Raw genomic sequence first — 13,550 nt, forward strand, 5'->3', positions numbered from 1 at the left:
AGTGCAGAGGATTCAGCCATACTGCTGCTTGATTTTTTTAATGGAGAATGAGTAAATCCCTTGCACTGACTTGGAAATCTCAATGAGAGTATCAATACAAAGTACCCCATAATTGCTGTCAAACACTTGTGTACGCTATACTGATTTCAAGATCATTCAGTTTTGACAGAGAAACACGTAGGGCTACTTTTTTTTTTTTTTTTTTTTTTCAAAATTAGGTGGGTACAGTTGTACAATTGGAAGCATAGAACAGCTCTAAAAAATAAAAAATCCCTCACCTTTGAAGTTTTTGGATGAAACTGTTCCAAATGTAGTGTATCTTTGCCCACCAAAACAGATTCAATATCTTTATGTTGTACCTTTTTATCCCCAAAGGGCTGAGGCCAGTTTGGCTTATACTGGCAAACCTCCAGTTCCCCTCCCCACTCCATGCCCTAATTAGCAGGTTGTACACTACTATTGTACAAAGAGGCATTGAAATGCCAGTCTGTCTTATGGCTCATGAATGAGGGTTGCATGCTGTGGAACATGCTCTGCTTCATCTGAGAGCTTAATAGTTTGTAAAGTAAATTTTGTGGGGAACTGATTGTGCATCTTGCCCCAAAGCCATGTGGACACTCTTCTTTGTTTCCTATCTACCTGACCTTTTCTGAATAAGGATACTATATGATGTTGTCAATGGCAGTTAAGTGTACATTAGCTTGAAAGATCAACCCTATTTCCCTTAACTGTATCAAGAAACACTAGTGTTAATGCACTCCCTGTTGGCTCCCTATTCCTTGGTAACTTTATGAAGAACAGTGGGATGTGGACATGGTTGCACACTATATCTTGAGCCTCATAATGAGTCCAGTAAGATACTTTCTGCAGGAGATCCTGGCTGTTCATAAAGTAGCCTTGTTCATGTACGAATCACTATTCCCCTTATTATAATGTAGTATTACATAATGTTGACTGGGAGCAATGTTATCACTTGACATAAGAAAGCTTCAACCCAGAGCTATGATTTCTACAGTAAGCTGAAGTTGGGATGTGTAAGGAAGTCTTTATTTGAAATAAACTAAAGTTAAAACAAACTTTTGTTTAAATTCTATGTTCAAGTTACTCCACTGTTATAGAAATTAAATGTTTGGTAAATGTCTTTTGTTAATGTAGGTTACTTTATAAACTGGTTTAATAAAGGTAATAGCTATTTCATATAAGGACATTTTAAACACACTAGGAAATACCTAGGAATGTGAAACTGCTTGGAGCAGCTGTGTCAAAGAGAATGAGTTACATCAGTAACTTTACCTACATTATTTGAATCTCCTAGGATAATTATACTTAAATCAACAGTTACTGTGGCGAGGAACAAAGAAAACAAACTCTTTGAGACCCACTCAAAGAAATTGTTAATTTCTTAGGTTTTATCTTCAAAAATGTGGGGTTGCTCAATTGATTAGACGGGCTTGCTCACTTTACATAAACTTTATTTTTCATAGAAGTATATGAATTAATATCTGTTTTAGCTAGCAAATAGTGTTGAGCTGTGATACATTGCAGGTCCTGGCCTTGCATTAAGCTGAGTGTTGCATTGAACATGTATTGGCTATTCAGTTTTTCAGTACTCTGAATTTTAGCCACTATACACGTCAGCAAACCAACACTTAAGAGAGGTTGCAGTTTGGTAACCTAAATCATTCCTCCCCCATCCCCCCAGTAAAATAAAAATCCTTGTATCAACTGAACAACAGCTATATGTATTTATTGCTATCTACACACAATGTCTAAAATGGGCTCTCAAACTGGGGCTCAGGACCCCTCAGGGGGTTGTGAGCTGTCAGCCTCTACCCCAAACCCTGCTTTGCCTCCAGCATTTATAATGGTGTTAAATATATAAAGTGTGTGTGTGTGTATGCCTAGAGAGAGCGAGAGAGAGACTTGCTATGTAAAAGGGGTCACCAGTAAAATAGTTTGAAAACCACTGGTCTAAAAGCCAACACACAGTTCTTATATCTGTCCCTGGTATTTGTATATAGTATTGTAATATAAGAAGTGTGTTTACAGGTTTTATCTGTGTACTGATGTAACAAATCAAGACTCACAATGGGATCCACAAATGTACTTAGGAGCCTAAACCCCAGATTTAAGCACCAGGTCTCCCTCTGTTTCCCCCTTCCCCCTCCACTATGATCCACAAAATTGCTGCTGACCCCTCTCAGTGCCTAAACTCGCTGGCTAAATTTCAGAGGTGCCTATGTTTCAGCCTCTGGGCACATGCACTGCCTCACACATGGTATCTCTTCCTTTTCCCCCCACCCCATCTTCCTGTTTAATCCCCAAAGCTATTCACAAATCAGCGGAAGCCACCTAAAATTGTGGCTGGAGCCCAATCCAGCAGGTGTGCTCAGTCTGCCTATGGGTTTGGCTCCCATTCAAAGTCTGGCCAGAGGAGGAAGAATTGTCACTGCCTACCTTGTAACTCACCTGGCATGTAGGAGACCCAGATTCAATTCACTCCCACCTCCGTGCGCCAGAGGGGGAGAGAATTTGAATAAGGGTCTCCCACCTCTCAAGAGAGAGCTTTAGCCACTGGGCTATGTGATATGCTGATGTCGGACTTCCTCAGTGTCTCCTGTTGAAGTTCTAGTAATTAAGGAGTGATTGGTGCAGAAGGGTTGCATATGGGGTCTCCCACCTCCTAGGTGCTTTCCCTAAACACTGAACTACAGAATCGTTCTCGCACACTCTCAGGCCCCTGGATAGTTCTATCATGGACAAATGCTTAAATTGTCATTGAGCTGGGAATTATTCTTTGGTCCAATGGTTAGGGTACCCACCTGGGAGGTGGAGACCCCGGGTCTAGTTCCCATAGCCCACTTACTCTTTCATTATTCATTAGAAGTGGCACAGCTTCACCAAGAGATATTGAGGGGGGCCCCATCAGAATATTCAACACTGCAGTGATTAAAGCATGTCCGTGGTTAAAGTTTGGTGGAGACTCCTGTTTAAATTCTTTTGCCTCTGCTGCTAGAGAGGGGGGAATTGAACCTCGGTCTCCCACATCCCCCATGAGTACTCTAACCACTGGGCTAAAAGTTAGAAGGTGGCAGTGGTGGCACTACCACACCTCCTCTGGACACTTTGTGTGCCTCAAGGCAAGGCAAGAAAGAGCTTAGGCACTTTAAACTGCCTGACTCCAGGAGAGGGGATCCTACTTGTGGATTGCTAAACAGAGCTCTGGCCCTCCCTGCAGCCCAGATTTAGGTGTCTATCTTTGAGAGGGGGGTGAGGCTTAGCACATGCCTGTCTGGCCAGCATCTCCATTGGCTAGTTTAAGTGGCTCCTGCCACTAGCTGGCTTGTGGGGATCACGTTGATTGTACAGGGAACCTAAACACTTAATTCAGCCTTGTGGATTGCAGTGTCATTCCTGTGATTTTTCTAGTCACCAAGAAATTAGATGCCAGACTGCTCAGCACGGCAATGTCAGTCCCTTGGTGGATCCCACCCTTAAGCTTCACCTCTGAGAGTGGGAGGAAGTAAAAGTATAGGGAAACAGGAGCCTCTCTATGCAATTAACAATTCAGTTGTAGACAGATTAGGTGGTGACAGAGAGGATGGATTAACCACAGTGATGGAAAAACCCTTTTTGTCACTGTAGCAAGCATCTACATGATGGCACTACAGTGGCACAAGTGCAGCACTGTAGCTGTGCTGCCATAATGTCTGTAGTGTAGATAAGCCCTCAGTCTTCTATCTAAAGCAGATGCAAGCTAAAAAGAGAAACACTTGGCCTTAATTAATTTGTAAGGACCTGACTGAAAAACAACCATAAAAAATAATACCTAGAAGTAAATTGGAGATTGGGTGAATTAAGGGGTAGGAAACCCAGCAATGTCATTGTATTTTACAGATCCTTACCTCAGGTAAAATTATATATGAACAATTATCACAGTAACAAAAGATTAGAAAATTGATAAAGGCTATAAACCCTCAACTTCAGGACATAAACCAAGCATTAACTCGCTGTGATCAGGAAGAAATTTCCCTTTCAGGGAGACTATTCTCTAGTTGCCAATCATAGAATATCAGGGTTGGAAGAGACCTCAGGAGGTCATCTAGTCCAACCCCCTGCTCAAAGCAGGACCAATCCCCAACTAAATCATCCCAGCCAGGGCTTTGTCAAACCTGACCTTAAAAACCTCTAAGGAAGGAGATTCCACCACCTCCCTAGGGAACCCATTCCAGTGCTTCACCACTCTCCTAGTGAAAAAGTTTTTCCTAATATCCAACCTAAACCTCCCGCACTGCAACTTGGAACCATTACTCCTTGTTCTGTCATCTGCCACCACTGAGAACAGCCTAGCTCCATCCTCTTTGGAACCCCCTTTCAAGTAGTTGAAAGCAGCTATCAAATCCCTCCTCATTCTTCTCTTCTGCAAACTAAACAATCACAGTTCCCTCAGCCTCTCCTCATAAGTCATGTGCTCCAGCCCTCTAATAATTTTTGTTGCCCTCTACTGGACTCTTTCCAATTTTTCCACAGCCTCTTGTAGTGTGGGGCCCAAAACTGGACACAGTACTCCAGGTGAGGCCTCACTAATGTCGAATAGAGGGGAATGATCACGTCCCTTGATCTGCTGGCAATGCCCCCTACTTATACAGCCCAAAATGCCGTTAGCTTTCTTGGCAACAAAGGCACACTGTTGACTCATATCCAGCTTCTCGTCCACAGTAACCCCTAGGGTGCTTTTCTGCAGAACTGCTGACTAGCCATTCAGTCCCTAGTCTGTAGCAGTGCATGGGATTCTTCCATCCTAAATGCAGGACTCTGCATTTGTCCTTGTTGAATCTCATCAGATTTCTTTTGGCCTAATTCTCTAATTTGTCTAGGTCCCTCTGTATCCTATTCCTACCCTCCAGTGTATCTACCACTCCTCCCAGTTTAGTGTCATCTGCAAACTTGCACCTTCTTTTGAAGCACATATAGAGGTGGCTGCTGGAAAAAGGATATTGGACTAAATGATCTGGTCTGGCAATTCCACTGTTTCTGTAAGTACATTGACTAGTATGTGTTTTATGTTGTATACTGAAGGCAGAGTCCTTAAAATCTTTGCATCAAGTATAAAAATACCCCATCATTCTGATCAAACAAAAATGTATATTTTAAACATGAAAGATAAAAGTGGCCCTTGGTAGCTAAAGGCAGGGTTAGTCAGGGAGAAATCAGATGCCAGAGATTAAAGAAAAAACTCAGTGAGTTAATTACTCTGCAACAGGTATAAATCTTTTATCTTACCTTTAAATATTGTATTGAGTGCGGATTGGCAGGACAGACTATTCTCTACCATGGAATACAGTGTATAGTGTGTTGATAAATGTTTTAGAATGGTGTTACTTTTTTTTTTTTTTTAATTCTAGGAGCAATAGGATTTGAACTTTTGTCCATTTAAATCCTGTGATGCTGTACCCAGAGTTTTAGTAAAGAGGGATAGAAACTATATATAGCTGGAACCATTGATGTGTTACTCTCCTGCAGCATACACTTTGCCATGGGAGGGGAGAAATCCATTCAACTCTGCCCCCTCAGTAGCTTTCCTTTTTATCCATTGTCAGAGAATAACCATTGGGAAAGGAGCAGTTTCTGTCTCTTCACCATTAGCTGATGAAGTAGATGACAGCACTACAACACCTTCTTTTGGGCTGGGCAGATGGTGGCTTAACAATCTGGTTAATGTGAATTTTCAACCAGGGGGGAAAAAGCATGTGCAGATGCCAGGCATTTGTCATCATTTCGCCAACCTGTGGAACCAGTGCTTTGATATGATCAGTCTTGCTGGCTTGATCTAAGAATGCCCCAACTTCTTGGGACCTCTAGAACCTGCAGAAGCTTCTGCCCATTTAAACGAATCCTTCCCGAGGCACTAATGAGGATGCTTTTTCTCATTTGTTGAGTTCAGTTTTTTAAACTTTTGAATCAGCTACTAAAATGTAGCTGCCACACAATTCTTGTAGTAAAATTAGAGCCCAATTATGATGTGTTTTGTCAATTTTTTGACATCAAATTCCTACATTTAGTTTTTAGTAACTATAACATTAATTTTGATCACTTGTTTTTTGACTCATAGTCATATAAATATCCAGGTACCTTTATTCTTGTGGTACCATATCATTTTCACCTCTTTCCCCCCATTCCCCTTTGGCTGCCAAACTTTAATAGGCTTTGACATTCTGGTGAATGGGGCTCAGGTGAAGAGAGTTCACAAGTTAATAGGATCAGGCAGAGGACAGTTTCCACCTTTGCTGCTGTTACTATTTAGCTGGAGACAGTCTTTTGCAAAGCAGGCTTAATGTGAGAGACGAGGGAATCCAAAGCACTTTGGCCTTGTCTACAATAGGGATGTCTTCTAAAAATATCTCACTGTTGCTAGCATCAGTTGAACTCTACCAGTGTTTTACAACATGGGAAGCCCTAGTCTACAGAGGCTGCTGGTATTTATAACATTGACTGGTGTTTAAAATACCTGTAGCAGCTGATAACACATTGACTTTGAGGTCTCCCAATGTGATAATAACATACTTAGCTTGCAGTTCTTAGAGTGGAGGAGTATCACAGACCTGGCAAAATTAAAAAGAAAAGAAAAAAAAGCCAGGTCACTGAGTGCTGCATTTAAAGCACTTGTCTTTGCAAAGCTTCTACTAACAGATTATGATAGATAGATAGACACCCCTCACACACACACACACTTTTTTTAGATCATTTTAAGCACTGTCAATTTGTATGAGCAATGATGGGAAATATTTCTAGTGCGGGACTCTGTTTTTCAATGAAATCTTTGATTTTGTAGAAAACATTAGCGAATATAATGAATGTCTCAGCTAATGCAATGTTCTTCTCAGTGTTTCCCCTCATAATTGTGAATAAAATGCAAATAGGCACTAATTTTAATCAGTTGTTTTGTTTTTAGTATTTTATATTGAATATTTTTTCCCAACCTGGAATGTTAAAAATAAACACTGAAACATTTCTGGAAAAGAGTTTTAAAACTTGAAATCAATTTACAGGTATAATTAATCAAGATAACTGGGGAGTATAAAACTGGCATAAGTTAATAGTCTTCTGCTGCTACATAAGTACTGAGATATTATAATTCCAAAGCAGGAGATTAACAAGGTTATTTTATAATAATTTCCTATCTAAACCCCTAAATATTAAATGTAGATGTTATAATATTACATGATAAATGATATTACTAAAAAGCTGCATTCTGATTGGCTTATAAAACGTATTTCTTCTCTGTTTTAGCCAGACAGAGATACATATCCCTCACTGTATTAAATATACTGTATCTTTATAAATGAGCTGGAGTTTACTCACAGCAGAATTATTGATCTACTAATTGTTATGGAAAGTAGACTTATTGGGCCAAAATCATATCCGATGTAGCCTCAATGAAATCAGCAGAGTTACTCTGGGCCTGCAGGCTGTGCCTACAGTGAATTGTGAAATTCTCCCTCGATTACCACAGCACCAATGCAGCTCCACATACAGTAACAATGGTGGGAGCACTAATGTAATCTAGTCACCAGCATTCATACCTTTGTATCACATGATCCTGCTAAGAGGAGGTCTAGCCAATACACCGATTCAGATGCCTGCAAACAGTTTACAATTCATAGATTCCAAGGCCAGAAGGGACCATTGTGATTGTCTAGTCTGATCTCTAGCCCTTAGAACTTCCCCAAAATAATTCCTACAGCATATCTCTGAGAAATGCATCCAATCTTGAATGAAAAATTGTCAATGATGGAGATTCCACGACTATCCATCCTAAATTGTTCCAATGGTTAATTACTCTCACTGTTAAAAATTTGCACCTTATTTCCAGTCTGAATTTGTCTAGCTTCAACTTCCAGCCATGGGATCATGTTATTCCTTTCTCTGTTAGATTGAAGAACCTGTTATTAAATATGTGTTTCCCATGTATGTACTTAAAGTCTATAATCAAGTCACCCCTTAACCTTTCTTTGTTAGGGTAAATAGACTGAGCTCCTTAAATCCATCACTATAAGTCATTTTCTCTAATCCTTTAGTCACTCTTGTGGTTCTTCTTTGAACTCACTCCAGTTTATTCACATCCTTCTTGAATTGTGGATACCAGAACTGGACACAGTATTCCAGCAGTGGTCATACCAATGCCAAATATACAGTAAAATAACCTCTATACTCCTACTCGAGATTCCCCTGTTTATGCATCCCAGGATCACATTAGGCCTTTTGGCCACAATATAGCTCCTATTGTTACTACAGCAATGATAGGAGATTTGAAGAAAAGGCTCAGTATAGACAAGGCTCCTAGTGTGCTGTAGTAATTAAAAAAACAAAAGCAATCTTCTCCTCCTTCCTTATAGAGCAGAGGACTAGAAGTCAAGACTTGAATTTTATTCTTGGTCCGCCACTGACCTGCTATATTACCCTGTACAAGCCAGATTCAACCTTTGTGCCACACTTGACCCACCTGTAAAATGAGTATCATTGAAATACTTTACTCCCAGCATGCTGTTAAGCTTAAATTCATGTTTGAAAAGTGCTTTGAGATCCCTACATGAAAGATGCTATAGAAATCCAAAGTGGTAGAAATTATTTAATAAAGTTCTGGTTACTAGCTGGTTTGAAGTTTTAGTTTATTTCTATATTGCCAACCACAAGCATTAAAAATCAAAACACATGAGTCAGGGTCCCCAAAATCATGTAATTGGCTTAAAAAGCATGAGATTTAAAAAATCATACATTTTCGATTCTTTTTATTTGCTTCTGTTTTTTGAATCTCGTATGTTCTCCACAACTATGAAGACTAGAAACTTACTCTCGCTTTTATTTTTTAAATGAAAGCTGAGCTTGTCATGTAATCACCTGACTCCAGGAACTAGGGCTACAAAAAGTACACCAAATATTGTGAGAGTTGGCAATGCTGATATACTTTAATTTTGTCAGTGAATAATAATCACCCATTCAGAATGATGACAGTCTGCTGCTAATTCCATCTAGAATTAGGCCACAGATGTTCATTGATAGCAGTTAAAATATGCTTGTCATTATGCATAGTTTTGGATTTAAAGCAAATTGGAATGAATATAAGATCTTCTAGCCCTAGAAAATGAATATTTCTGGGTACTGGTGATCAGCAAAGTTCTTGTGTTAGAACAGCATCTACCCAAAGTTTTTTTTGAAGCAGCTAGTGACAAAAATTGCTCAGTTTGTTTAAAACGAGTGGCTCATTTTGTACAGTACAGGAGAGTGGAGTGTTGTGCAGTACTTTCAAACCTGAGGATTCAGAGGTCCCCCGTTCTCTCTCTTTTGGCTATAATGAAGCAGGCTGCACAGGATGTGGCTGTTAACAGATGATAATGAAAAGTGAAGGGCTGGGCCATGGAAAGCCCCAGGGTGGCTCAGCATGGTGCTAAATTCTCAAGAAGAGCTGATTGCTTTCCAAAAATAAGAGCAGGAACTAGGGCAGATAATGCCCATAAAGGCACTTGCAACTGCTAAACATTCACAAGTAGTGTATTGTTTTCAGAAATATGCATCCTTACACGTTTGATTTTATATACATGTAAACATACCATACACATACATATACACCATAATAGGATTCATTCAAGAATTGCTCCTCTACTAAAATATTATTTGTATTATTATATTTTATTGTTACTAATGTATTTGAAAATATTAATGCATTCATATTTTAAACCATTTAATTCCAAATGTGAATTGCAAATGTCTGACTAACTGAAACAAAAAACATTTGAAATAATGTGCTGTGTTTCAGATTAGCTTTACTTTATTATCAATCGGACAAAGGTTATCCTGATTTTGTATTTACCTTGTTCACACTACACATGAACCAAGCAGTTCTAGTTTAGCTCTAAATTATGATGGCGATATTGCCATTGTTCAGAGTTAGGGTTATGTCAACACTTCTTTTATAAATATAAATGCTTGTTCCAGAAGCTTAATAACCTAATAAACCATGGAATTTCACACTTGCCTTGAAACTTGGCACAGAGGTTCTGTGCTTGTGGGCTAATTTTGAGCTTTTCCACAATTTCTTTTAATTAAATATATTTGTTAGGAATGTAAATACATGAAAAAAGAAGCAGACTGTTTTTTAATGCTTGTTGTACTCCTAAAAGCTTAACAATAGCTTTGTTTATTAAAATGAAAACATATGAGACATGGTTCCTAGTGGAAACCCTTGGGAAATGTTTTTTTAAGTTTGAAATAGCAGCTGCTAATGTTTGCAAATCACTCATTTTCAGGGTGGGTCAGCTTGTAGCCTTATTCCTGAAAGTACTTTCAGGGCAGGTCTACACTGAAAACGTACATCAGCATAGCTACATCTCTCAGGGATGTGGATTTTTCACACTCCTGAGAGATTTAGCCATGCTGGCCTAATCCCCAGTGAAGACAGTGTTAAGTTAATAAAATCACGTTTTACTTATTACTTAACTCAGAGTATGTGTTAATACCTGGGGGAGCAAACAACTGTTCATATCTCTCTATCAGTGTTATACAGGGCGAACAATTTATGAGTTTACCCTGTATAAGCTTTATACAGGGTAAAATGGATTCATTTGGGTTTAGACCCCATTGGCAGTTGGGCATCTGAGTGCTAAAGACAAGCACACTTCTGTGCTGTTTTCAGGTAAACTTGCAACTTTGGGGCAAGTAATTCAGACCCTGGGTCAGGGCCGGCTCCAGAGTTTTGGCCGCCCCAAGCAGCCAAAAAAAAAAAAAAAAAAAAAAAAGCGGTAGTGAGGGACCTTCCCCCGAATTGCCGCCGAATACCTGGATGTGCCGCCCCCCTTCGGAGCAGCCGCCCCAACCACCTGCTTGCCAGGCTGGTGCCTGGAGCTGGCCCTGCCCTGGGTCTGTGTTGGAGCAGATGGGAGTGTCTCGCTCAGCAAGACAGGGTGCTGGAGTCTTGAGCTGGCAGGGAAAACAGGAATAGAAGTAGTCTTGGCACATCAGGTGGCAGCTCCCAAGGGGGTTACTGTGATCCAACCTGTCACACTACCAACTTACTGCCTCTTGGGGAGGTGGATTAACTGCAGTGATGAGAGAACCCCTCCTGTCATTGCAGTCAGTGTCCACTAAAATGCTATCGTGGTGCAGGTACAGCTATGCTGCTGTAGCATTTTGAGTATAAATATACCCTCATTAATTTCAGCAGGACTACTGATGACTACCTTCCTATCGTTTTTTACTAGACATACTGATGCAAAATATAAAACAAATGTAAATGATTGTTTTACTGTGTGAGAAAGCTGACACTGTTGAGATTCCCAGTCTGATTTTTAAAGCAAAGAAATTTGAAGACGAATCTGAAACCAGTGGAAACATAGAACCTTTTGAGGTTTGCTCAGCACTAGTCAACAATAACCTTGAAGTTGTGTGAAAATTTGTATGGTTAGTGTGTGTTCCCCATGCACAAAAGATTTTTTTCCCTTTAAAGGTGCATGTGACATGGAAATCTGCATTAATGACTTACTATTATGGGCCTGTATTTTTTCTGCCTTGCTCCTTGTGCACTCATTTACACCCGTACACAAGGAATTGGAACCTTCCTGTTCTGATTCACTAGCAGTTCACCCCCACTTTCCACTCACTTTAACCCTCCATACAGGACTGCACAAGGAAGCCACTGTATTTCTTTGTGGGGTGAGACAGCATGACGGGTTCTCCCTGAGGTGCCACCTGGAACTGAGGTTCTACTGTACTGCTGTGACAAGCTGCAAAGCCCTCCAACCTGCACTTTCACCAGACTTCATACAAGTAGGGCCACACCCACCTGCAGTTACATGCAGGCTCTCTGACCAGCCCCTGCATAGGAAGGCTACACAGCCAAGGCAACTCCCAGCTCCCCATGCACTGGAGTATAAATCCAAAATTATACCATCTGGCGCTACACAGGGAACTGTACAGGGTAAGCTCATAGAGTTCACCCCCTCCCTCAATGTGGAGAGGAATATGCAACAGCCTTTGCCCCTTGAGCTAAGATTCCCACACACTTCACGCCAACTCACTGGTTTAGATAAAAACAAGTTTATTAACTACAGAAGATAGATTTTAAGTGATTATAAGGGCTAGCAAACACATCAAAGAAGATTACCTAGCAAATAAATAAAAAATGCAAACTAAGCCTAGTATACTAGACAGATTGGATATGAATTAGCAGATTCTCACCCTAAGAGATAATACAAGCAGGTGCAGATTCTTAAGGGACAAGCTGCATTTGCTTTACAGCTTGGAATCCTTAGGTGTTTCATTTACAGGCTAGAAATCCTTTTAGCCTGGGTTCAGTTCAGTCTTTGTTCCCCCAGTTCAGTCTTTGTTCTTCAGGTATTTCCAGGAGTCTTCTTGTGTGGGGAGTAAAGAACCACAGATGATGTCACTCACTGCCTTATATAGCTTTTACATATGGCGGGAATCATTTGTTCCCAAAGCTTGGTTCCCAGACCACTCTGTGAAAAAATACTGACATCCCAAGATGGAGTCCAGAGATATGTGGTCTGGTCACATGTCCTTGTAGAGTCATAGCACCCATTACTTGGAGGCTGTCTGTAGCATTCTCAGGAAGGCTCCCCAGGTGGGATTACCCCAGTGTAACTACATTTGAAATACAGACACTTAGTCAATATACATAACTGCAGATACAAAAATGATTCATGGATACAAACAGGATAATCATATTCAGCAAATCATAACTTTTCCAATGACACCTCACATGACTTATCTTACATGAAATGCATCATAACTATGCTCTAATCATATAATAATATCACTATGAAGAATATGGGGTGCAGTGTCACAGAGAGGCTATAAGAGAAGGGATGTGTTGTGTCGGGCTCCTCCTCCACACTCACCTAGCCCACCCCATTTTATACTCAGCATATGGACTGTACAGCAAACATTCCACATCATCTCTTTTCTCCTACTTTAAAACAGCCTACTCCTGTTCCCTGTGGGATTAGCAAAATTATATTTTCTATGTCACCACCTGCCAACAGACATGTCCATTGACTTCCTTGGGCTTTCAATCTGGCCCAGAGTACCCTTTGAATTCTGTCTGCTGTGTTGTTGTAGCCATGTTACTCTCAGGATATTAGAGAAACAAGATGGGTGAAGTAATATCCTTCACAGGACCATCTTCTGTTGGTGAAGGAGACAAACTTTTGAGCTGACACTACACTCTTCTTCAGATCTGGTCTGAAGAAGAACTGTTTGTAAGTTCCAAAGCTTGTCTCTCTCACCAACAGAAATTGGTCCAATAAAAGATATTACCTCCCCCACCTTGTCTCTTTGAATTCTGGTCTACCGAATCATTCTTCTTTTGTCATTGAACTCCCTAATCAAAACTCATCACCTCTGCGATGCCCACAAGAAATAAATCAATAGCCACAATTTAATATTATTTTAAAAAAGCAACTGAATCATGAAAATGCCTAACCTGAGTCACTGTTATTACACTGTCCTTCCTCACCTTATCCTCTCCTCACTGCTTA

Source organism: Chrysemys picta, chromosome 2 (assembly GCF_011386835.1).
Source record: "Chrysemys picta bellii isolate R12L10 chromosome 2, ASM1138683v2, whole genome shotgun sequence".
Classification (NCBI taxonomy): domain Eukaryota; kingdom Metazoa; phylum Chordata; order Testudines; family Emydidae; genus Chrysemys; species Chrysemys picta.